Source organism: Panthera pardus, unplaced genomic scaffold (assembly GCF_024362965.1).
Source record: "Panthera pardus isolate Hobbes unplaced genomic scaffold, ASM2436296v1 HiC_scaffold_16, whole genome shotgun sequence".
Taxonomy (NCBI): Eukaryota; Metazoa; Chordata; class Mammalia; order Carnivora; family Felidae; genus Panthera; species Panthera pardus.
The window spans coordinates 63,493,193-63,521,126 of record NW_026526721.1 but is presented as its reverse complement, the minus strand read 5'-3'; positions in this window follow the sequence as shown (position 1 = coordinate 63,521,126).

Here is a 27,934-nt window from a genome sequence, read left to right as displayed (position 1 = left end):
TGCCATTGGCTGACTCTCACACATCACCGCAGACCAAATGATCCACAGGATGCATCGTCATTGAAAATGTGTTTGGTATGAATAGAAAAACTCATCAAAATTCAAAAAAGAGACCCTGAACTTGATCTACACTTGGAGTGTAGAGTAGCTGCTGGGATACCCCATTGCTAGTTCCAGGGTTGGGGGTCCCATTCAACAGTAACTTTATAAGACAGGGAAGGGAACAGAGCATAAAACCACTCCCTTTTGTGCTCTGCCAGAAAGATAGAGGAGAAGATAGAGGACTATTGGATACAAGCAATGCTGCTGGTCAACTGCTTTCTTGTCTTCATGGTGCCTTTGGAAGGGCTCTTCTTTTTCCAAAGTGTCCTTAGCTTTGCTTGAAATCATTCTCACTGCATCTCCCTCATCTCATCCTAAGTGGTTAAATTTAGCTGGTTCTATCTAGCAATGTGGGGAAATCATACCTAGGGATGCAGAAAGTGTTTGATTCAGTCACCTGGGTCATTTTCTCGTCTCAGCAGTGCAATTGTATGGGCAACCATGGAGAGTCAAACACAGTGAAATTAACCAACCTTGTAAAGACACGAGTTGACTGTAAATGGTATTTTGAGCTTGGCGTATTTAACCATTTGCTAAAGTCAAATCAGTTTGATTTCAGTGTGGTTCTGTTAAGAACGGGCAATAATTCTGTTAGCATTTAATTATGTATGGCATTCTGTTATCCTTTAGTTATGTTAAACATGTATGTGTTGTTTTTCCAGGTTGTAATTTTTGTCAGGACAGGAGCTATGTTATCTTGTGTTACTTATTACCCACAGAACCTCCTATAGTAGAGAACACAGAATAGGTGCCCACTGGCCCTTAGGGAAGTGTGTGTAAAGTTTATTTCACTGTCTCTCAGTCAAAGAATGGGAGGACAAGAAAAAGACTGGTATAGTTTAGTGAATAATATAGGAATATCCAAGTATAACCATGCTTTATGTGGAGATTTTAAACATTAAAACAGAGTTATGAAATAAAGTGTATGATAGGCAGTGAGTAGGAGGAAAAATAAGATATTTGAAGACTTTGCACTTTCTAGGGGGAAGGAGAGATGCAACTAGGGAAATTAGTAAAGAACATAAGAGTATATCAGAGAATGAAAGATCAGTCATATCCCTGAATGGTATTTGGGGAAATGGAAAAATCCAATAACATTAGGCTGTTCATATTTGTTTTTAGGAAAAAAAAAAAGGTTTAGGAAAGAGTAGTGCCACAGTTGATTTTCAGAGTAAACTGTGTCTAAACTGTGAGGGGAAAATGTGTTTTTGGATAAAAGTTTTAAAATAGGCTTATGTTCCCTGTGTTGTGTTTCACAAAACAGTGTCTTCTAAATGAAAGTTGATAACCAAGCAGGTCTACTTTCCTGTAGACACAAGAAATGAGTTTGTTGGGGATTAGTAAAGGTGTGAGGAGGAGGAACACGTGGTTCGGATGATGGGGTGCTGGGACAGTGGGACTCTTGGGCAAGGAAATAAGCACAAGAGAGCTGGAACTGCCAGGCAGAAAGCACAGAAAGGTGGGACGAGGCAAAGCAGTGCTCTAGTTTCTTCATTATTGTCCCAGGTCATGACGAGCAGAAGTACCGTCATTCAAAATAAGTCCGGAAGTTCATTACCTGATCCCTAACAAACACTGGCACATCTACAAAAATAGGAGCTTACCCTCCCACCTGTATAGGTGGTGCTCTGCCAGAGGGAAAAGAGGGAAGAGAGCAGGAAAGAGAAACAAACATTTGGCCAAAATATAGCATACAGTCATGCCGACACACTATGATGTAGAATGTTGAAATAGAGCACTGAAAAATGTCACTCATGAGAACTTTGAAAACCATAAATAAGGAACATATAATGTTAACATGAATGGGGCGCCTGGGTGGCCCAGTCGGTTAAGTGTCCGTCTTTAGCTCAGGTCATGATCTCATAGTTCCTGGGTTCAAGCCCCGCATCGGGCTCTGTGCTGGCAGTTCGGAGCCTGGAGCCTGCTTCGGGTTTTGTGTCTCCCTCTCTCTCTGCCCCTCCCCCGCTCACACTCCGTGTCTCTCTCTCAAAAATAAATAAACATTAAAAAATATTTTTAATGCTAACATGACTAAGAATAGAAAGGGTAAACTGTACCAAACAACTCATTTGAACACACATTTTGTAAATCTGGACAAACATCATTAATAGTGGGCTAACCATAGTAAGGAGATGGTTGCTCCACAAATCAAGGATAGGAAAGCACATCATCTGAAATGACAGGAGGAAGAACTAAGGCACATGCTATACTTGTAAGCTTCTAATTTGCACATCCAGTTGACAGCAGAAATTAATTTGGAAGGCGGTTTGAAATTTGGAATACGTTTCCCCGTAGGAATAATATTCCACACTAAGTTCCCAAGCCTGTTCACAAAACCACTTTCATACAAATGTGAATCTGAAGCCTAGAACCAACAGCAATATCTTACTACTTAAATAATTTGACTCTAATTAACCACCACATGTGAGATTGTCTGATAAACTGGGTAGGGTAGGCTGAGGCGCTCCCAGAGGCTACATGACTTGTTGCCATATGCATCGAAGAGCACTCTCTTCTTCACTGTAATGAGTCAGGATATTGCACTTCTTTATTTTGCCTCATGTTTCCTTTATAGGAAGTATTGATTTTTATGGCATTTGGATATAATAGATCTTGGGCTGTCAGGAAAGACAGGAGTATTTACTCATCCTTGGGTCTTCAGATAAGTTGAAAAGAAGGCCATCTCCATGTGTAAGCAGCCGCATAGGTTAGTACAAAAAAACAGATCCTTTTCCTTTAGGTTAGCTAATGCATGATGCTGTATTAGTAGCAAACACTTAGAAGTATATTGCTTCTTATGGAGTAGTATAACTTGAAAGTGTGAATGCATTCAACAAATCTTTTGGTAGTGTATAGTTGACTGCATTTGAATATACCCATACAGTAAAAGAACATATATAAAAATGAGAAGATAATATTATATGAATAGAGAATACATAGTAAATTCTACACAGGTAGAATTCAATTTTCACAAATGCTGTTTTAACATCTGGTTCTGTGTAACAAGACTGTTTCCAAATCCTCCTGACAGCCCTTAAATATTCTGTTTTGCTGATATGGATAAAAACAATCTTCTGAAAAGAAAACTACTATAAAACAGATGTATTCACCAGTTCCTGAACATGGAAATAATACACCTTTAAGACAGAGGAATTTGGGAGGGGGAAGAGGGAAGAGTAGGGGTGGAGGGAAGTTGCAAAGGGGAGTGCTACAGAATGGGAGAGCCAGAAGAGTTCTGGGAGGAAAAAGAAGGTAGGTGGCAAGCCCAGGAGTCATCCTGAGGACAGGTCCTAGACAGGGCTCCACGCAAGGCGATGGATCCTCTCTTGTCACAAAGCAGTCAAAATGCTGCCTCCTGTTGTTACCCAAGGATTTGAAATTTGCTGTAGTTAAACTATAACTTCAAAATTGGCCCCTGTCTTTATCTTTTCCTGATCTCTTTGAATTAAGTCTTTAGGTCATTCGTTTTTTTTTTTTTTTTTTTTGAGATTTCTGGGTTTTATTATTTTTTTAAGATAATTTATTTTCAAATTGGCTAACAGTGTATACAGGGTGCTCTTGGTTTTGGGGGTAGATTCCTGTGATTCATCACTTACATACAACCCCCAGTGCTCATCCCAGCAAGTGCCCTCCTTAATGCCCATCACCCATTTCCCCCTCTCCCCACCCCCGCCTTGGACCCTCAGTTTTTAACCCTCTGTGTTTAAGAGTCTCTTAGGGTTTGCCTCCTTCCCTCTCTGTTTGAAACTGTTTTTCCCCTACCTTTCCCCCATGGTCTTCTGTTAAATTTCTCAAGTTCCATATGCGTGAACACATAAGATATCTGTCTTTCTCTAACTGTTTAAGTCACTTTTTAAAGGGCAAATAGAATAACTTAACTTTTGTTTGTTTTGCTTTTGTTTTTCTTGGAATTGTTAATGTAGAGTTTAGGAAACTTGTTTTCTCCATTTTAGTTAATACAGAAACTACTGACGGCCCTTGAATTAGCTTATTCTGTCTAGTTGCCAGGAATGGTCAATTCTATTAAGGATCCCCATGCTACGACCCTTTTGGTGTCAGTATCCTCTTTCTTTTCTGTCCTAAATCTTTACCTGGAACTTGTGACTGATGATTTCTTATTATTTTGGTTTCAACTCAAATACCACCTTCCTGAAGAGGCCTTCTCTAACCGAGTAATCAAAATGACCTCAACACTTTTTATCCTATCATTCTGGCTTATGTCTTCATAGAATTTTTCACTATCTGACATTATTTTGTTGTAGGACTCTTCCAAAAGAAAAAGGTCCTTGCCATTCTTAGTGGTGAATCCCCACCATTTAGAGAAATGTTGAGCACATAGGAGATTCTCAATAACTAATGGACAAAGGAAAGAATGAATGTCCACTTCTCTGTGGAGTGGAGAATTGGGGGAGTTGGAGACTTGAGGTCTCTCTTGTCCAATCATTGATAATTAGTAATTTAACATATGATCTGTAACATCAAAAAGGTCATTCAGTCAGGATAAATAAAACTCAGAGGACCCTTACTTTCACAAAGTGTTCTTAAAGAAAGCTACAGTTGGGGAGATAGCCCATGGAAGCCATCCAGGTGCCCAGGAAAGAGGATGTAGAAAAGGGACAAGACTCAGATACAATTTGTGAGGTGTAAGGGAAATGCCAGGTGTCTGGTGCTATGATGGAGACAAGAAAATACTGGGATGTCAGCATGTGTAGCTTCTTGGGGTGAAACACTGGTTCAGCTGGAATTCCCTTTCCCACTCTTAGAAGAGTTTCAGGACAAGATAAGCTGACAGAATATTTGGACATAAAGCTATGCTTTGGTTTGTTTACTTTCTTTTCCCAATTCTGACTCTTTATAGCAGGGATAGAGAGTGCTTCTGCCCTGCCTTTGGCATCAACCTTAAAGTACTTCTTTCTTTCCGTAAGCTTCCCTATAATACCTCAAAGTCTTAGCAATAGAATGAGCTGAAAAATAAAGGTCTGTCTTACTCTTTCAACATTAATTAGTTGGCACAGACATAGCCAAACAAGTAATAATCAGTAACATTTACCCAGAAAATTTTATGTATGTAAAATATATATGGTGTCTGGTATTTAATTAGATAGTAATATGAATACTTGATTGTATTGAATACTTTGAATACTTTTTTTGGAAGCAGATTTGTTTGGTGGGGGGGATAGAGTATTAGGTACCAAATAGGATAGAGGAGAAACAAAATGGCTGTTAAATTTTTATTTACTTTAAAATTTCACAGTGCTCTGTTTTCACTGTGAGCCTCTGTGTCTTCTGTTTTTCCCTGGTTGCTTGGGGGTAGAGGAGGGACTGGGTAGTGTGAATATCTAGCATGAGATAAGAGAACAGAGTAAACCAGGAAGAAGATGAGAAGGGGATTCTATGGTTAAGAGATTGTATGAGAAAAGTGAGACAAGTCCTCAAAGAAATTCGTAATGTTATGTAAGAAAGCGCAAAGAGGGTAGAGAGAAGGCACCTGATGACCCACCAAACACAGCCACTAAACTTTATCTTATTCATGGACCAGCCTTTAATTTATTGTCCAATATGGGATACTCTTTAGAATGTGACAAAGTACTATTAATAATTAATTATTAATAATTACAGGTGTCAACCAGAATGCATGATCACTTAGAGATTGCACCATCATAATTTCTTTTATAAAAGTACAACTTAAAGACTTTTACCTTGTTTAAAAAAAAATCTGACTCTGAGGAAAAAAAAAGCTGGATCTAGGATGGAGAAGATAAATGGTATTATTTTAAGCACCTGAAAAACTGCCTTCCCTACCTTTCACCCTGAACTAACATTTTCAGAATCAGATTTAGAGATGCCTGGCAGTTTTTCTTAGTAAAATGAGTTAAGCTCATAAGCCTTATCCCTAAGTATAATTGGACTTATCAAAGAGTTTTAGTTTTTATAGTAATTTTTTAGTAGAGTTGATATGCAGTGTTGCATTAGTTTTAGGGGTACAGTATAGTGATTCAACTTCTCTATGCATTATGCTGTGCTCACCACAAGTGTAGCTACTATCTGTTAGCATACGATGCTATTACAATACAATAGACTATATTCCCTATGCTGTACCTTTCATCCCAATGACATTAATTTCATAACTGGAAGCCTGTATCTCCCACTTCCCCTCACCCATTTTGCCCATCCCTTCACCCCTCTTCTCTCTGGTAACTATCAGTTCTTTGTATTTATAGGTCTGTCTAATTCTGCTTTTTGTTTACTCGTTTGTCAAAACCTTATCTTGAACTTTGTTTTGACTGAGACTCAAAAATTCAAAGAGCCTATATCATAAATAGCAGAGGGTGTGTGTGTGTGTGTGTGTGTGTGTGTGTGTGTGTGCGCGCGCGCGCACACGCACACACGCGCACGTCCACACACACTTTAGGAGACAGGGCTTAAGAAAAGTCATCAAGTAAAAAACCAAAAAGGAGATAGAGGCTTTCTTACATTTAGTCACCAGGGTACCCTGTAAGACTGGCTCTGATTATACTAATAACCTTCTATTGACCTATACTTTTTACTACCATGGAATTTTACCATTTTAATTCTAGTGTTGCAAACAACTTAGTGAAAAATGAACTTACAGTTGTTTTTAAAAGTTTGAGTGGCAAGAAAAAAAGTGAGGTAAAGAACATACCTGAGAAGATGAAACAGTGTTAAATCCTTTGGTTTCTGTGAAGAAAAAAAAGACTAGATAAATTCAAATCATTATCAAAGATTTCCTCTGCTCATACAAAGTGAAATAGAAAATCCATATGGTTGCATTTTAGTCCTACCAAAAAGTAACATTTTACAGAGTCTGGCCTCAGTCCTCAAGATATTTCAGACATATGTTTTTGCCTTAAAATGTCTAGATGCTGTCTCATTCCTCCATTTCATTTTACATGTGTAGACTCAGCCATCATGTACTGCATGTGAACTCACCTCTCCCTAGACATGTACTGAGCACCTGACTCAGAATTAAACTTTTAACATTTTGTAGGTCAACCTTAAATCATTGATGGAACAGAAAAAAGAACAGAGGGTCTATTGTACATTTCTCTATGGGGGGACATGAAAAAAAAAAATGAATGGCTAGAGAAGCTATGGGAACTAAAGCTGCTAGCAGAGAAATCTGACAGTCACAGAGTGTTCCTGAAGCACTGGGCTAAAAGAACAGATTTCTGATTTATGCTTCAGAGTCTGGAGATTGTGAAAATCCATTTGAGGAAGTTTAATGTGAGGAAGGCAAACACTCTGAAAAATTAAGTTTACAGAAATCACACTGCATATAAAATGGTCATTTACACATGAATTGTGTTTAATTACTTAATTGATTAGAAAGTATAGTTTTATGCCTGTTTATATAGTCTATAAACAAACACCCTATTTATTAAAATGCCACATAAGTGATGAAAGCCCATTACTTTTGCTCCACGGACTAGGTAAGCTTCTCCGCCATCTATGGCAACTCTTAACATCCACACTTAAAAGAAAAAAATGCCAATTGTGGCATTTCAATGGATGGGCAAAAATGTTGCCTGTACTGGCCACACCCACCCCACCCACCCTTATTTCCTGCCAAAGAGAAGGGAGAACATCCCTGGATGACCCCAGCAATACTGATTGCAGTAAAGTATATGCCCTTTTGCCTTTTTCTCCTTCCTACTCTTACAATAACAATTACAGAAAGAAAAAAAAAATGTTCTCTGGGAATTTATCCAGATGAGAAAGAGGCTAAACAATATATTCAGTGAACAAAGGCTGAGAACAAGACCTAGAGTATAGATAGGAAAGGATAGAGAAAGAAAATAAAAGGGAAAATGTGCCAAAATAATTAAAACAATGTGATGTGAAGACAGTTTTTAATCTAAAAAAATGAAAAGGAAAAAAATAATTGTAAATTCTAAGTAGGATGTTGACCACTAGCCTACAGAAAAAGTAAAACCTCAAAAGTAAATGTACACATAGAAGTATTCATTTAAGTATATGATACTGGTGTTTAAAATTTAGTAGATGAGTAATCCTGTCAATGTCATGAAATAGCTCAACGTTTCTGAATATTAAGCTATTTCAGAATATTCATGCTTAGGACTGAGTAGGTAATATGTTCAGATACTTAAATTATGGGTTAATCTTCTTTCAAATGTCTGAGAATTGTATAGACACAGTGTAAAAGAAAGAAACTAAGAAGAATATCAGAAAAGGGATAAAGAAAAATAGTATAAAAAAGCAACATATGTGTGAATAGAAGCTTTTATTTTTTAGATTTAAATTTGTGTATTACCAGTATTTTGCTGAAAGGATTTGAATGTGACACATCTACCTTGTGATCCCAGCTCCACCCTCATTTCCTGCTGGGCTTATTGACAGATTTGCTCATTTACTTACCTTTCCTAGCAGGGCAAGCTGTGATACATCACTGGATAAATTACATGTGCTTTCACCCTATTTTTTCCCAAATATTCGTATATTTGGACTGTGCGAGAAAGCTGGAGAATGACAGTCTAAGTTCTTAATAGGTGACAGGCCTACTAATAATGTTTCTTTTGTATTCTCTTTCTGTTCTAAGAAAGTGTATTAAATATTTCTAAACACGTGTATGTCAGCTTGGTGACTTCTTTTGCTAGTGTGATTTTCTGTGTTTCTTCCTAAGAGATTCTTTTCTGGATTTTTTGACATAAGAACTTGCTGTGACCTTGTGTGCCTGGTCTAAAAAACCTAGCAAGCTTTGTGACATTGAATGAGTTTTGAAAAAGCACTTTGTTGATTAAAGAAATTTACTGGACAAAAGGATTTGTTTTCCCTTTCTGACTTAAGTTCAATTTTCCCCTTCATTTGCTAAAAGGTTGGCTGCCTTAAAGCATGGAATGAATCTTTGTCCTTGGCCACGGTTGGACAGAACAGACATTGTGGGTCCATGCTTGACTTGGTGCTGTCCATATAGGCACTGTGTAAACCTTAAGGTATGACTGTATTGAACTTCAAGCTTCACACCAATAACAAATGCTTGTATATAGCAACCTAAAAAAGGTAAATATACCTTATTAAGTTTAGGATTACAATTGTCTTTTGCTCCAAGTTCCCAAAGACTTTGTCTGAAGGTTAAGTGTCACAGACTAAGTGTCAGATGGTACCCACAGCCAGAATGGCTGAATCAACCTGGGTTATTAGTGTGGACTCTCTAGTCCAAAGACTTGAGAGAAATAGAAAATTGCTTCCCACGGGAAAATGAGAAAAAAAGGCAATGGTAATAATTTATGCAATAAAACTATGCTAAACATTTTACAAATGTATGATTCTATTTATACGAAAGCATCTTCTAGCAAGTAAGGTATACATGAAGAAGCTCAAAGTCAGGGTAGTTAAATAACTCTTTAAAATTACCCAGATACTAAGTGAAGGAATTGGGATGCAAGCTATTATAGTGAATAGATGTAAGAGAAGGACAAACAGATACATAATTCTGTTGTCTAGGATAATCCTGATTCAGAAAATTATGCCCCATTGTCAAACTATGTATTCAAATATATTTCAAAATGTGTTCTATATAAAAATTTGCATATAAAGCCTGGATATTATATCTCTTAGACATCCCCCCAGCTTCATCAAAATATAATTGACAACTAAAAATTGCATATATTTAAGGTGTGTTACTTGATGTTTTGATATAGATACACAGAATAAAAATAATCACAATCAAACCAATTAACATATCCATCACCTCACATAGTTACATCTTTGTATGTGTATGTGGTGAGAAAGCTTAAGAGGTACCTTCTTAGCAAATTTCCAGTATACACTACAATAATATTAACTATAGTCACATAGTTATACGTCAGATCTCCAGAACTCTTCATCTGGGGACATGTTGGTCAAGGGGAAATGGAAGGATGTTGAACGTTTTTAATTGTAATAGGGAGTATCTGGTTAATCAACCACTATAAAACCTGGAACAAAATACCCTGTTTGGAATTACATTCTGGTTTTAATATGGTCACATCATCTGGCTTGGGCATACAGGCAATGTGATTATAGCATCTGTTACCACACTTATCAGCCGGGTTGATTCAGCCATTCTGGCTGCTGGCACCATCTGACACTTAGTCTATGACACTTAACCTTCAGACAAAGATCCCAAGTGGATGGTGACATTTTCATGGATTAACTGAACCTTTTACCCTTTATCTCAGTGCTTTTATACTCTGACAGAGCCTTGGGTGCTCTGCATTTCCCAGATTTACTGTGTTGTTTTTTTTTTTTATAGAGTGGGGCTTGACAAGTACCACATCAACCCAATAATACCTTTAAAACAAGCCATATTAGGAAGACAGTAAGTGTCTTGCAGGTGAAGTTGGTTACTTATTAAATCAGATCATCATCTGAGATCTAGTCACCATTGGTATTTGCTTTATGTTTGAGTTAAATACTATTAACTCAGATTCAACAAATCTCACCAAAATGGGGAACCACAGCTTTGAAACAGTGATATAAATGTAAGATGGAAAGACTTGGGTTCAAGTTCCAGTTCCACAGTTAGTTGGCTACATGACCTCAAGCCAGTTATTTAACTGTTGTGGAGTCTCATTGTTTCACCTGCAAAATGATTGGGAGAGACAGGTTAGACAGGATCCCTTAGGAGATTCATCTATTGTACTTGGAAGTTCTGTGAAATGTTTAAGATTCCTCCACTCTGTTCAGTATCATTCCAGAAGTTTTGGGCAGTATTTTCTTCATGGAAGGACTATGTTCTTTATGTTGTGCACCATTTTGCTATACATAATTATATTAGTTATATTATGCTGTATAATAAGTTACCAGAGATGTGGCTGCTTAAGACAATGGATACTTATCATCTCACAGTTTCTGTGGGTCGTAAAACTATGCATGGCTTAGTTGGCTTCTCTGCTCTGGATTTCACAAGGCTGCAAATCATGGCGCCATGTTGACTACTGTCTTCTGGAGCTGGGAAATCTTGTTTATGTTGTTGGCAGCATCCATTTCCTTCCAGCTATATGATGGAGGGCCCCAACTTTTTGCTAAATATTGACTGGAGGTTCTCTGGGGTCCAGTAGTTTGCCTAGAGTTCCTGGCCACATGGGTTTTCTCAGCATGACCACTTACTTCGCCAAGCCCATGAGAAGTCTCTAGCATCAGTCTCCTAAAATGGGTCTCAGGTAATGTAAGGTAATGATGGAAGTGACTTCTCTCTCCACCTTTGCTATATAATGTAACTGAATCTCAGGAGTCACATATTATCACCTTTGCCATATTCTCAGTTAGAAGTAAGTCACAAGTACTGTCAAAACTCAGGGAAAGAGGGTCACACAAAAGTGTGAACACCAGCAGGTGGGGATTACTGGGGTCACCTTTGGGTCTATTCACTACAATAATATTAGTAATGGGAAATATTTATGAACCTTCACTTTGTGACAGTTCTTTGTAGTCTTTACAAACAGGTAGCACTATTAATATCATTATTTTGTATATGCAAAAAATGAATTTCAAAGAGGATCAGATACTTATCCAAAGTTATACAGAATGCGAATGTTTTTCATTTGTCCATGTTTGGCTTTCCAAAACGTGCCCCATGGAAATTATACATTCTCCTAGTTATTTCATCTATAATTAGGGAAGCCATGACTAAGCAGCTGAGCGTATTTTATTATTTTACTGTCCAAAGAGCTAAACTTTCCTAGACATATTAAACACACAGGAAAGTAGCATATATATATGTACAGATACAAGGGGCAAGATGACTGGGAGACAGAGAGAGGGGCATGTGTGCTCAAGTGCTGATCAGTACGGAGGTTTCAGGCGCAACTTCTAGTGCAGTGGCCACAGAGCATAAGGAAAAAAGGTATAACTTATGGTGATATGTCAGGCCCATTAACCCTTGCCATAGTGTGAACATGTGGACTCTTTTGACAACCTTAGGTACCATTTTAGACACTCCTTTTGAATGAGGATCTGTTCTCCATTTGTTTCTGTGGAACTCAACTAGTGAGACCCGACATAGGAAATATTCTTAAGCGTGAAACCATGGACAGATTATACTTGTTTGTCCTCTGGGCCTGGTTAGGTTCCATCTTTTCAGCTCCCTGCATTCATGGAGAACAGTGCCTCCACTACAAACATGATTGTAAGATAGCATTGCCTTTCACTCAGGAGCTAGCTGGGCACAAAGGAGAACCGAAGGGAGGAAGGAACAGGATTTGTTCTGTTCTCCCTAGGAAGGCAATACATGAAGCTGGAATCAAGTTCATTAATACCAATGAGAAATATTGAGTTTAGTCTATTTTTCAATTCACTTAGCTTTCTTTTAAAAAATTGAGAGGTTTGTCTTTGTCACATGGTGTGTCGTGATTAATCAGATAGATTGGATAGGCAAATGGCTTAATAGTTATTGCAATTTGTCACATCAGACATGGCTTATCATGCATTATTAATACTCAAATGTAAAATTAGTTAAACTGGGTCTGGCTTCTGTTCAAGACAGTTGTGTGTTAGCAATAGTATGTTTTAAAAACCCGCATAAGGATGTTTTAACCAGTATCACCTTATCCCTTCCTTTTCAGTATCAGGAAATTGTTAAATTATAATTAAGTTGACAGAGTCTTTATTTAGCAGGAGGGCAAACAGCCATCCCTTTGAGAGGAGGAGGCTTCAGGCTTCTTTTACATAGGTACCCAGGAGGTCACATATTCTAGAAAGGCGCTGTTCTTTTTTGTTTTCTTTCAAAGCAAGATGGAAGTTCAGAAACATGTATTTTTAGTGTCTTTTTATTTGCAAACTCTAAAATGTATTTATTTTGATACTTGTGTTTTTTGTTAAATTTGATGACTATACAGTTGTATTAAAGTAAATCTCAGTACCTTGTTCAGAGCCATATGTAATTACAGAAGAAAAGGAATCACATTAGTGTTTACATAGGAATGATAGTTCACTTTGAGGAATGTGAGGGGGTTGACTTTTTCTCTGATTCCATCAGCAAAGGGCCTCTGTCTCATGTATCTATTATTACCACCCACTTTGTTGACTTTTCAGGTCTTTTACAATCCAAAAAATGATTTGGAATGTATAATGATTTCTTTCATTATAGTGCATAGTCTGTAGCAATAGTTGTTTCCTCATATTTGTAACTCTGTTCTGATTCCAAATGCTTATATCAATCTATTCTGAGGAGATGACTGTCTCTAGTTAGTAAGGGCCCTACTGATCAGTAGGTCCAAAGATGACTCAGCATGTCACCTCTTGAACTCCTGTCTCATCCCAAGCAAATCAGTTGTACACTTTTAGTGTCTTCTGAAAATTGAAGTGTTCCATGTATTATCATAAACAGACATATTTTCTTCTAATTGTTTGGCAAGATCAATTTCCTACGATATTGATCATTTCATGCTCAATGACCATTTTTCCCCATTCTGTCCATAATGAAAGCCCATTATAGAATTAGAATCCTACCAGGTATGGTGAGATCTTTAGAAGAATTATACAGTGTGAGCCAGTTTGCAAAAGAGGTCACAATATATACCTGGGGAGAAAAGCTTGAAATATTCAAAGAGATGGAATATAATTTAATGCAAGTTTGGTGCATACAGATTCTGTGTTTTTTAGACATTCAGAGGAGATCAGGTAAGTTTGGGGTCTTCAGCTGAGCATTTTTGGAAGAGTTTGAATTTGAGCTTGGACTAGAGGATGGCGGGTATTTTAGTTGGGTGAAAGACAAGAAAAAGAATAGTAAGCAAGAGGAGAAATACCATAAAAGGCTTTGGACTAGAAATATGATGTGTACCACAGAAGGTGAGCTGATGAACCTGACTTGTTTAGAGGGTAGATAGGCAAAGGTCAGATGATAGAGATAGAGGGCTCATAAAAAATGTTGGACAAAGCAATTAGATTTCATGCCACTTGATCAGAAGCTCTTGCAAATGCCATTTGCCTTTAGAGAGTGGGCACATGGAAAGTAGAGATTCACCCAGCAACAATATATCAGTTCTGAGATGTAAATTCATGTTTGCATTTGTTTGACACATGGATTGTGGGCTTAAGAGCACAAGTGATCTCTATAAAAACTCCTTTGTATAGAGAGTGAATCAGCATAGTTAAGAGTACCTTCTGTTCTGTGCAGGAGGACATAGAATCATGGTACACTGATATATAATCACTGATTATTTGTAGATTCATCAGAAATCTTAGAGGTTTCTTGTTCATTCCGGTAGAAACACCAAAAGAAGAGAATAATAAAATATTTTTTACCAAAGCCTTTGAAATTCCAAAAGTAATATAATTCATCCCATCAATGAAGCCTAGATACACCTTGGCTATGATGCTTTGATAATGATCACTATTGATTGGATGTGCCTCAGTTTTTGGCCTGATGTTAAACTTTTTACATTTGCATAAGCAAAAGTAAAATACCTCTGGAAGTTGCATCATCAAAATACATTTACTGTTTAACATTGTAGATTTGCTGTTGAATATAGTCAGTCACGAAGCAACTAGAAACTCTCCTCTGTAATGTATTCTCAATGTACTGTACTTTGTCTCAAGTATGATAGAGAAAATAATTACCAGTAGCAGTTAGATTCACATTTCCGATTACTTTTTTTGAGCCTCCCATATGTGTAACCAGTCAGTCTCTCTTTTGTACTTGTATGCAAACATACATGCAACATTCTTCACATGAAATTGTCATAGTTATAATACTTCCACTAATTAATGATCAAACGTTTCCCAATGAGATTTGGTTTTCTATATAAGAAGATCCTTTTCAGTAAGAATTTTCTTTTTATACAGCCAGAAAACTACATAATTTTGGACAAAGTTCCCAAAGAATAAGAATCTAGTAAGCCTAGCCCAATAGTCTTGGGATTATTTTAATACCATAGAAACATTTTAGGGATGTCTAAAATGTATGCCACTTAGTCACTACTCCCCAATTATTTCTCAATTCCAGAAGAATTGTGTCACTTACAGTAGAATCACAGAATGTTACAAGAAGCTTTAGGCTGCATTTCTTCCAATAGTTTCCTAACAGAGGGCCAGTAGCCACAAGTTTTTTGCCATGAATTCTATGTAATTCTGCTTGAACATGTAAATGCATTTAGGTTAGATGTAAAGATATGACTCAGTTTACCCAGTCCTTAATCCCCTGCTACCTTTCACTGAGCTGCTTCTCACCTGATATTTGCTACTGAAGGCATTTGTGTCTCTGTGTAGATCTTGTTTACATGATTAAAAATGTTAAGCTTAGAGTGGGTAAAAGATCTTCTCCAAAGTAACTTCTGAAACCTAAAAATATGGAGTCTCTCCTTGACTCAGAAAGTAGATCGGGTGACAGTCTAACATACTCTTTACCATGATTTGCTTGATATTTTTCATGTGCATAATTCATTGCTATCCATTGCCAATTTATACATAAGGAAAATTTCAGAAAGCTGCATTTTATTAACATTGCACCTGTGATCTAAATTTAAACGATCTTTGAAGGTGATGCAAAATATTTGAATGAATTTCCTTTTATTAATTTTTTTAATTGCTCTTTATAAGGATTTAATTCTACCTGGGATTAGAAGAAGTGAACAATTAGATTTACCTATAATCACACCTAGGTTGTGCTGGATGGAATGCTTTGAGGGGCTCCTGGGGTATCTGACATTTACTGCGATGTCTGACATTTGATTGGTTTGTGAATTTGGACCTCATTCCATTAGGATGCAAAACTTCTGGTATCTGAGACTTCTTGAAAGGGCCAAACCTTTGAGAGTGTGCCCAGGACTTGTTTTTTCTCTGATTTGCCTTCTCTTTAAGAAACTCTAGTCCTTTTTCTCTTCTTTTCTTTTCTCTTCTCTTCTTTTCTCTTCTTTTCTCTTCTCTTCTCTTCTCTTCTCTTCTCTTCTCTTCTCTTCTCTTCTCTTCTCTTCTTATGTTTATTTATTTTGAGAGAGAGAGAGAGAGAGAGTGTGTGTGTGTGTGTGTGTGTGTGTGAGCAGGAGAGGGGCAGAGAGAGCGAGAGAGAGCAAGAAAGAGAGAGAGAATCCCAAGCAGGCTCCAGCTCAGTGCAAAGCCCGACACACGCAGGGTTTGAATTCATGAATGGTGAGATCATGACCTAAGCCAAAATCAAGAGTTGGACGTTTAACTGACTGAGCCACCCAGGCACCCTTCTAGTCCTTTTTCAAGGAAAAACATTGAAGGATTATTTTTTGTGGCTAGTTCACATTGAAAGCATGGCATAGACTGGCAGAAAGAAACAAACAGTGTAAAGGTGCAGAGAACAGGCTGTTTGTGAGCTTCTGGAAATACTAGCTTGGAATCCTACTGATGTGAAGTCTTCACAAAAATGGGCATGGACCTCCAGGGTTCTTCCACCCACTCCTGCACTCTCACCATCCAACACTGCCTTCTTTCCCTTCCCATGATAATAAATCATGTGAATGCAAAAGCAAAAAAATGCATGCTTCTCAGTGCTGAGAAAAGTCTGATGGCAAGAAGACAATGAGGCGTTGGGAAAGACATTGGTTCCAGAAATTGGATTCTAGGCATGTAGTGCCAGGATGGAGGACTTTTATTTAATTTTATAGAAAAATGTTCGGGTTATTTTACACTGAGATGTGAAATCTCATTTGCAGCTAAGCCCCGGAGGGAGTGAAAGGAACTAGGAGAGCTCATAAAGACAAGCATAATAGGATTAATAAGAAAAAGGCCGAAGACATAAGCCTTTATTGTAGGAACTCAGTGCTAAATTTTAGCATTGATGAAGGGTGAAATGTCGATACTTATCCAAACATTGGTGCCTTCAGGGCACAACAACTGAAGGATGGTGGCTTCATAGGTCAGTGCTGCTTGGGTAGGTTGTCTGCTTTTCTCAGGAGAGAGGGCCACTCTGACAGAACAGGGAAAGAAAATGACTGCATGGCAGCAATTCCTGAACCCTCATCACAGAAATAATTCTCAAAATACATATTTATATAATTGGAGTAACATTTAGGGTTGTGTAATAATCCATTGGATAGAAAATTGGAAAATCAGTAATCTAGGGCCCAAATGTTAAACTATTTGTTTATATACTTATGACTTGAATGTTAAAGAAAACAAGTAGAATTCTCCATCTAAAGAGTCAGTTTATGTAAGAGTTCGCAGTCACTTGTGAACATTGATTAGAGGATAAGGTGGTAATCAAATTGTTAGCTCTATAGTTGGTTCTTTTTCTTTTATAGAGGTCGGTTGCTACAGAATAATTTGGGCTGCAAATGTGCCCCCAGGAGCAATTTCACTACCAAAGAGAGCATCATCTATGATTTCGACCACATAGACCTATTGTCAGGCTAATATTTGGAGCACCTACTTCGTAACTGGGTAAAGAAAATGATGTTGACCTGAGACTAAGGGAGTGTCTGGGTGCTGATGATTTCAGTCCCCAAAGGGCATTATTCATTTTTCTTAAATTTATGTCACGGAATTGATTTTTCCACTATTACTTTGCTAATAAGATGGGTGTATTTTTTAAAGTCTTCTTTTAAAAACAATATAAATGCCTCCAAATTGACATTATAAGTGAGCAAAAGTATTACAGTTACTAGAGGAACCAGTTCAAGTGTTTTATGTAGTATGATAATAACGCAACTTAAGTTTAGAAATGGTGCTAGGCATGAGATGACACTCCTCACCTGCCCTGAGCGTCTTTGTTTGTATAGCCTCACATTTCATATTTATAACAGGTGTATACTAAAAGTACAGAGATGTAAACTACATGAAAATAGATGAAAATTCTGGAATATGGAAATATACATTTTACCTGGGTGCAAAGCAAAAACATATATGGCATTTTCCTTAATTTAATTATTTTCCTAATACAAACATTTAACATTTGGTCTTCTTGATGATCTGATAATATTATCAAAGCCTCCATGTGCAGTAGCGAGATCTCTGTATGGCTTTTGTGAGATTATCTTAATGAGGTGGTGTCAGTTAGGATGGCTAGGTCTTTTTTCCACGTTCAAAAACAATGCATTTCTGGCCATCAAGCTTGTATATGAAAGAACACCTGCTTTTAATGTAGGAAGGCTGCCTTCCAATAGCAATGCCGGGTTCTGCATGAAGTCTCTATTAAAAAGACATTTTTACAAAGGGATCACAGATTTTAGTTTAGTTATCAAGAGGTACTACTTGTAAGGCTTGGAAGTAGAGTCCTTTTTAGGAAAGGTGGCCACTAAATCATTTAAATCCTTCAGAAGAGTTAATTGGGGCAACAAAGGGACCTTATATTATCCCATTTTCCAAGTCCATCCTTGTCATGGTTGTCACTATCATGGTGATCTTTGTTGTCAACACCATTATTACTTTCAGCAATATCACCATCCTGAGACCTTATATATCCTGATTAAAAATGATCCCCATGTGCACAGCCAAATCTATTAGGACCAAAATATCCAGACTGGCTGTTTCTTGTGAGGTTATTTTGGCCTCACATGCAGATGCTGGGTCCAATGTTTTGAGTATCCACCATGTGGCTTGGTTCTGAAGATGAATCCCAGCCAATGTGAAGCACTGAATGTTCTGGCTGCACCATATTTACATAGACTCAGCCATTGTCTTAATTTTACAGCTTTACTCACTGGCTCATAGTTATTGAAGATGATAAATAAAAATGAGAAATGACCAAAAATTTGTCCATTTCTATTCAAGTGTGTCATCAATATGGCCATACAAATGACAAGGTCCGGTGAACACAAGCCACGCTGGTGACTGGGCTGCCTTAGTGAATCAGTTGGAATGACTACATCCAATTCATATGGGGGCACAGGGCTGAGGGCTAGACTCTTGCCAAATCATGCTACTCCCAGCTCTCTAATTTTGTTGCATTTTTATTTGAACTTCCTTTTCAGCATTCAACTCTAATTACTCAGTGCAGTCCTCCTGGAAATGCTTTCTCTCTGTCCCTTTATGAGTAAAACAATGAAACCCTTTGATCTTTCCTTCCTTTCCTGCTTTTTACTCAACACTTCAGGACTCCTGTATCAACAGTCAAGTTTAGGAGAAGATTCTGCTCTTATTTGAATAAAGGATTCATGAGAAATGGATGATGGACCTGGTAACAAAGGAGAGAAAATGCAATTGGGTGCCTGAAGGAAGAAGTGAATCTCTGCCCTCATCTATCACTACTGATTAGCTGCAGTGTGAGAGAGGGAGAGACAGAGACAGAGAGAGATTGGAAATAACAAATGGATTCAGGAGAGAGGCTGGGCTTTGCTGCCTGGTTTTTCTAGCTCATCATTTATCTCAGTTGTGGCTGATAGGTGGCTCTGTCTCTCCCTCCTCCGTCCCGCCCACCAGAGAATCTGTAACCACAGCAGGTGGTCCCTTGTCTGTAGTGCTTTCAGTGGCAATGGTATATTCAGCCCTTGCACAGAATGTCTGAGAGTAGGTGTCTTACTGTCTGATGTGTCTATTCCAGTTTACCTTAAGAATGTGTGTTTACATGATTCCTGTCCATGTTATCAGGCTGTGGCCTTGCCATTCCCTCCTTGGGGCAAGTGTTGACAGCATGCCCATCATGTTCATAGTGCCAACACAACTGATAGGCAGACATTACATAAACCATTTACAGGAGGTGGGTAGGGCTTGGGAGGGTCCATAAAAATGTTGAAACCATCCGAGTATGAAATGGAAAGATGAAGAAAGTGTTTTCCCAAGGCGATTTATATCTGTCATCTGTTCTGGGTCTCACTCTTATGTCTCCTGTTCAGTCCCTTCCTCCCATCTTCACCGCTGAGGCTAGATATTTCTCTGAGAAAACATACCTGTAGAGGTACACTTGTTATGAGAGAAACATCTTTGTATAAAACAAAAGCTTCTGTAGCCAAGTGTTCTATTGACATTGTTCGTTCTCCAATGAACAAACATTTTAATAGCACAGCATTCAGGCACATACATGTGAGTGGTTACCAAATCCTATTGGTTTAGCTTTTGAAATGTATGAGAGGGAGAGCATGCTACCATTTGAATTGGGTTATATCTGCTATGAAGGAACTTCCTGTCACTTTGTAACACTTAAAATGATGCAGAAATTATCATTTAAACTTAAAGGGATGAAGTCAGTCTGTAAAGACACTAACCCTTGTCCTCACCCTGATCCTTGGTCCATTTCCATATTTCTCTAACTTAAAGACTGTAAATACTTTAATCTTGTGGATGGATAAGAATTCTCAGCCTGGGGATGCTGTTTGTATGTTTTGCATTTGTCTTTGCTCCCAGGCAATTTTTCCATTGGTGAGGTTCAGTTATTTTTCCATAGGTGAGTGGAAGTAAGGGGTAGTACTTAAGCTGTATGGTTGCTATTAGACAATGACTAAGAGGATTTATACATATTTTCTGTTGAGACTTACAATGTTTATAAATTGGACATTATTAGATTTATCTTACACATATGGAAAGTGACCCTGGACATGGACTGAAGAAACAGGAAATGGCTCTTTACCATCCTAGCTCTCCGAAGGACTCTATTGTTATACAGCAAAGCCTTTGTTGGCTGCCATCCCCTTTAGTTCATCAAGCATTGTGTCATTAATGCTTTAGTCACCCCTTTGAAAGACACTCAAGGGCTGATGGCTTTTGGATTCAATGTCTTTGGATTCAGAAACTTTAGATTTAACTCTCATCCTCTCCCCAGATGAGATAGTTAAAAGATAAGGCTATAAAATAATGAGATTAAGGCTTACACAAGTAAACTAGAACATATACATAGAAATGATTCTTAAAGATTTCCAGGTCATTATTCTAGTAATGCTATTATTGCTCATTGTATGGAAGTCTTTTGAGGAGAAGGGAAGGAATTTTATTAAAATTACATAGGGAATTGATTCTGATCATTTTACAATCACCATTTATTCTTGACTCAAATGGTGTCACCCTGATTGGGCACTCATGGCTTATTTGAGGCTTAATTTAAGATTATATTTTTCTTAACATAAGAACATTCTGGGTATGGAAGTCAGAGAATTCTGGGATTTGTATCCTGGCTTGACTACTTATCAGTTGGGTATTCTTGGATCAGTTGGTTAATATTTCTGATTCTCAATTTTCTTAGCTATAAAATGGGAATAGTGATAACTGTCTTACAGGATGCTTTGCAAACTAAAATGATATAATGAATATTTGTTATATACTTATCATAGTGCCTGACATGTAATAGAGGTTAAACAAAAATGCCAATTTCTTCACTTAAAAAAGACATTTATAATCACTAAATTAAAAAAAAAGGTATACTAGGTTCTTAAATCAATATCAAAAGAGAAATGTGAAATTGTCAAGTGATTTTTGAAGTAGGATATAACACATGCATAGTATCAATGAGGCTGATTTGATTAAAGACGTATCTACGTAGCCAAGAATTCAGTTCTATTTATTGCTAATTAGACTCAAAGTATATGTTGGTTGGGCAATAAAGAAGAGTGGTTCACTAGTTTCATGGTACGTAGGTATATCTGTAGTAGGATTGCCTGGAAAATTTGAAAACATGTATGCAAAGAACGGGAGGATGAAAAGAAAATCATATTTATTATTTTGTATATGTTAATGATTTTATAGACAATGTGTCTATTTTTGTAATTTAAAAAAATTTTTATTTTAATTACAATATAGTTAAAAATACAGTGTTACAATGTGTCTATTTTTAGATAGAAAACACTTGAAGACAAGGACCATCTCTTTCTCTGGGTACTGCCCAGTGTGGAACTCACTACTAGGTGTTTGAATTCAACTTCGATTCTGGCCATTTAGCTGAAACCATGTTTACCTGTGGTTTGATGCCTAGCTATTTCAGTCCTTTCGACAACCTTCCTGGATTAATGGACAAGTAATTAATTACTCTATATTCTGCTTATGTATGGTCAATTGAAGTGATTGGGATAAATCCATCCTGTACCTACATATTCCTTAGAGGAGTGACCTCAGTTTAAGAAAACCCAATATATGACATTTTAAATTTACAAGTAAATCAGGGGCCAATATTTGTATTCTAAAAAGACACATCATCATGTATATGTCCATAGGATAGTGAGAAATGCTTATATTATTAAGCTGTGTTATCATCATAACAACCATTCTTGCACATATTTGTGGCTCTAACTTCTAATCCTCACACTATATTAATATATATATGTGTGTGTGTGTTGACACATATATGTACACATACATACTCACTTCCTATGTTTCTCATAGGAACTTTATTTCTATGATTGGAGGGTTCAAAATAAATTACAATAAGCTGGCAGAGAGATGCTTTTCACAGGTGTAGTCTAGTAAAGAGGAGATCTGTCCCTCTGGGTGTAGTTGTTCTGCCTGAGACCGTGCCAGACATGGGTTTTTTTGTGTGCATGCATAGAAAGTGCAGCAGGCCTGGGCCTTGAAGACTCCTTACTCTACTGGGCCTACTTACTTGGGGCCATCATGGAGTTTTCCTGAGGTATCCTAACTAGAGACATAGGCAAATTAAATCCTTAACTCTGGGTCAACCCAGGAACCAAGAGAAGGCAATAATTAACTAAGATTGTGATGGCTGTGTGTATATCAGGACCTGTTTCTTCTTACTTTTTCAAAATGTGGCCACTAGATAGTTTTAAATTACTTATGTGGCTCGCACGTTGGCCTGTATTATATTTCCTTTGGTCACTGCTCTTCCAGAGGAAGACAGAATCAAATACTGCATCTGCTGTTTCTTGGTGAGTTTGGTCAAAACTTTTTAACAATTCTGAGCTTTCGTTTTCCACATATACCAAAAAAAAAAAAAATCATAAAATCATGTTTTACAAGACATTTTGAGAATAGATTGAAATAATAGAAAAGATGAACCCAATATTTTTCTGAAGAAAAGCCAGCATTCAATGTTTGTTCTTCTCACATCCACACCGTGTGTGTGTGTGTGTGTGTGTGTGTGTGTGTGTGTGTTGTAGTTTTCAAGGATAACCAGAATGCTATTTGTTTGTTTAAAAAACAAAAGCAAGCTGTTTCTGTAAAGCCCTCCTTTTAAACTCAGCTCTGTCAGTTAAAAGTTACATAATTTTGAGTAATTTATATACTATTGAAGGGTTAATAACACCTACCTCCCATGTTTGTTTTATGAATTAGAAATGATCTTTGTAAAACACCAAGCACATTGCCTAATGCAACACTAGCACTTAAAAAGCTGTATATACTGTCATCATTTTATGTTATCATAATCATTGTCATCACCAGTATCATCATCACTGAACAGAACAGCTGGAAATCTCTGTTATTCTATATATAACCTACTGGTTGTTGTTTTGTTTTTTGTTTTTTTCTTTTTTGCAGCCTCGCCTACAGGGAAGCAAGTTTATTTCACCACAACCCTAATTAGGCTATGTGTTAACTAGATGATACCTTTGAGAGGTAAAAAAGACGAGAGTGGGGGCTAACAATCAGATGGTGGGCATTTCAGTCCAAGTTGCTTCGTGGGACTTTGTGTATTTTTTTTCCCCAAAACTTTTAGCAAAACTAATGTGCAATCCTTCTATGTTGGTGTGATATTACTCTAAATTACTCTTGTTTCTTTCTTCCTCTCTCTTCTTAGATTTCCATGGCTGTATCTCCACACTTCTTTTTTCTCAACCTGTTACCTTCCCCCTCTCCTTCAAGTTTTGTACTCAGCAAATGGAACAAGTACATTTGCCTCTAGTCCTCTAGTTAATTGAGATATCGTGTTTTAAGGCCACGCGTGTGTGTGTTGTGTGTGTGTTTCCTTTATGACTTGCTATTATTTTTCCCTGACTCTGACTTGGCAACTATATTTATTTGGAAAGAAAAAAAAAGTGGTATAATTTGCTTTTCTAATTTTCAGAGAGAGCTCTCCTGGTTACATGGGGTCGGAGTTGCACTGTCTGGTGCCAGAAAGCTGAGGCTGCACACAGAGCTCTGTGCTAGGCAAGGAAATACTTCATTAGAGTTGTATTCCACGAAGGCACTTTTGCTTCTTAACGCCTGTGATTTTAATTAAAACCTGGAAAGTAAAGAATTCTCTGGTCGTATTAATGCTTTCATTTCCATTAGGACGGTGGAGTTTATAAACACTATCCGGGTTTATAAATTAGTTCTCATGTGAATAATAAGTGCACAGTGTCGCATAGAAAGCAAAACTCTGCCGATCCATCTGTTCCTCTCCCACTTTTTTCTTCCATTTTTGTTTTCTTTTTCAGCAACTCTGGTAAGAGTTGGTCCTTGATTTCTTTCATCTCTAAATCTTGATTACCTCTGTCTTTTAACTATGTTTCATTTAGCATTTAAGTATGCTAAAACTTATTCTGGGTTGGTAGAGAGGACATTAGTAGTTCGTTTGGGTGTAAATCTAAAATAAAAATTAGTAAAACTCTTCTCAAATTGATATGGGAAACAAGATTCTCTACTTCTTTAAGTTCAGATTTTGTAGAACATTTAATATTTCCATAATAAAAAAAATGAGCATACACAGTCATACACCTAGGGATATGCACATATCTGTCTTTCTGAAGCAACAAGGTCATCACACACATGGACTTGTTTATATACAGTGTTTTATTAATGTATTATCATTTTTCTTCATGTATATCAAAAGGCGTAACCGGATACACACAGAATCATAGCCAAGATTGTGACACAATACATAGTATTGTAAGAAATGTCTGTGGGCAGAAGCAAATAATAAACTATTGATCTCAGCAAAAACTTTCAATTAGACAAAATGATCTATGGTACCAAATCAGTCAGGACTGGACTTAAGTGTCTCTCCAATCAGTTTTGGATGCAGGGCAATATAAATGATAAATAAAGGTAGATGTGTTTAAGGAAGCAAGTGTTCTATGTGGAGGAATGACCCCCCAGAACTACCTTCTGTTGATTACAGACTTAGATGGCTTCCAGTCCATAAGCACTTCAGGAATATTGCTCCTTCCAGAGCTTGTAAGAGTTGATTTTAAGGTTGTAGATACTTTCTGTAGGCACTTTTTGAGAATTCAGCCTCAGGTGGGCTACGCAACTTTCTGGTTTAGAGAATTTTCAACCACTGTCTGTGTCTAGCTCTCTTTGAAGTAACTGGATGACACCAAGAAGTGACCGTTTTGTAGGTGTCAGGACATCTGAGTGTCCATAGGGAGTGTCTGTGCCACCTGTGGGGGCAGAGCTCTCATCTCTGGATAGGCTATTGTGTGTCCAGCCCATTTCTTTTTTTTTTCTTTTTTTTTTTTTTTTTTTGCAGGGAGGTAAAGTCCAGGCTCATTTTGTCTGTGTCTCACCAATGTGGGAGTATCTGATGTGGGAGGGCTGTTGGCAGTCCCTGCCTATGGCTGGCACAAACAGACAGACAGAATGGAATACTGCTAATAGGCACATCTTTGGTGAAATGTGCCAAAAATGAACATGTTTCCTCATAACAAAATATGCATAGCACAACAAACATATGTATGGCAGTGTGATTGTAAAACTCTATAAATTATCATAATTAAAAAGTACCAAATTATAATTGTGTATGTGTGTATGTATATATATGTATATATGTGTGTATATATGTATATATATACACACATATATATACACATACATATACACACATATATACATATGTACATATACGTGTGTGTGTGTGTGTGTGTGTGTGTGTGTATACACACACCTTTTATCACCAGAAGAATTATGGGGACCATTTACTCACCAAGAATAAACATTTTAGAGGAACTTAAAAGAAACTTTATGATCTTGCTTCAACATTTTGCCATATTTTCCATTCAGTTTGCTTCCACCAATTCTTCAGTCTCTTCTGAATGTGAGCATTTAAAAAAAACAAAATATCTTCCGTAATGGTATTTGATAGCACTGTACTGTTTTCAGAGTTTTTCCTTTCACATACATTATCTGTTTATCAGCAATATTTCTTGGCTAGTGAGCAAATGAACATGTGTATGTGTATACATATATGTGAAATAGAATTTGGTCACTGGGTCTAATACCAAGTTCATGTAGAGTCCCTAAGAGTCCATGAGAGTGTTGTGTGGTTTATATGTCTCGCTATTCAGTTTGTTTGAAAAGCAGTGCTTTATGTTTCCTTATGTTCAGTTTTTGGACACATTGATCCAGGGATGGTTTTCATACAGTACCTCACCTAACTGCTTATTCTCATGTTTGTAAGTTACAGTTTTCCCCAGGATAGTACAGAATCTATCCCCAAAGGATGCAAAACCTTTTTATTCACATGATAACCAAGACTGCTGGTACTATAATTATCTGTCTCCAAGGAGCTTCTGGTCTATAGAATCTCTCTTCTCAGCCTGGGTTCAGAACAAGATAAAAAGAAAATAAAGGGAAAATGGATGCCAAAATGTCATCTTAGTACTGGAATGGCTCAGTCAGCAGTTATGGCCTTGGACCTATTTGCCACACAGGTTTACTGATACTGGGTCTCTGATTTAGAGGATGAAAGTCTGCACAGCATGGCAGGACTTGGGCTCTGGGGGCCTAGCCCATGCTGGGAGACTTATCTGTAACTTCCAGCAAGGAGAAGCTGAGGAGGCTTTGGTCTGGGTTGGATAGGCTCCTTCCCTAAAGGAGAAGAGTGAAACTGAGCCAAATTTAACCATCAAGTAAGCTAGGCACCTATTCAGGGGCAAGAAGAAGTAAGAGAAGTCAGAAGTATGCTGAGGGAAAATCTCTGCCTGTGGAAATGAGGAGCGGAGAAAAGGCATTCCTCTCTAGCAATATATTTACCTAACTGATCATATAATCACAAAATAATCCGCAAAATTGGGGCCGAGGAAATGACATGGCCTCATTTAAAAGAAATCTTGGTAAATATTAGATCTGTTTCACAAGGGGTATGTAGTATTTGGATTTTCAGAAGATTGGTTTGGATTGGAATGGAGATAGGCCAGAGGTTTATTTTTTTGGAGTGTGAGTATAATTTTTGGTCTATATTGCACCCTCCCTGTGATAAATGGATGTTCACTTGTTGCTGAAGTGCATAATTACCAATGTTGCTCAGGCAGTGGCCAGCAGAGCTCTGTGTCCTATTTGTTAACCTGGTAACAGCCTGAAGACCAGGTCTTCTGTTCTGAAGTCCCTCAGTCCTTGTCACTTTCTTGGGATCAACCAGGATTGAAGGCAGGGTGGAGAGAACAGGGCAGATGGATTCTCACCCAGTCCTCCCAGCTCAGCAAAGGGATGTTATTGAGATATCCTTCCAAGTATTTTAAATAGGAGTGTCTGATGGCAAAATGAAAACAAATGGAGAAGCCAGTGAGACCCACACAGGGGACTTGGTTTCCTGCTGCCTCCAACCCCTGTAGGAGAGGCAAGCTGGAGCTTCCATCCAGAGGAATGCATCTCAGCCAGGGGTGGGAGCTGTCAGAATTAGCAGGGAGGAGGAGGTATTGTTCCCTGATCATTTTCTAAGCTCCCTGAGATTCTCTGACATTGCCGAATCTGTTAGAGGCTGATACTCAGGCTGCTTGAGGAGATGGGCTTTTTGACCCTCCGGAGGATTCCAAACTCATCAATCAGTGTAATCGGAATATCTCCCTAGAAACACCATTGGGACCTCCACAAAGGCACCAGCTTCATCCTTGTTGCCTTCTCTGACCGTTCACATTCAAGGAGAAGCGGAAGAGAACACACAGCCTGCTGGTGCCCTTCAGAGCCTGTTTGGTGGCATTTTCTTACATCCTTGTAGTTCTCAGTGAGGTGCTCTGCTTAGCCCCACCATGGTTGCCCTCTTTCCCCTTGTTCTTTTCTGCTTCTTCCTCCACATCTCTCAGGAAAAGCAATACTAGAGATTGTCTTCACA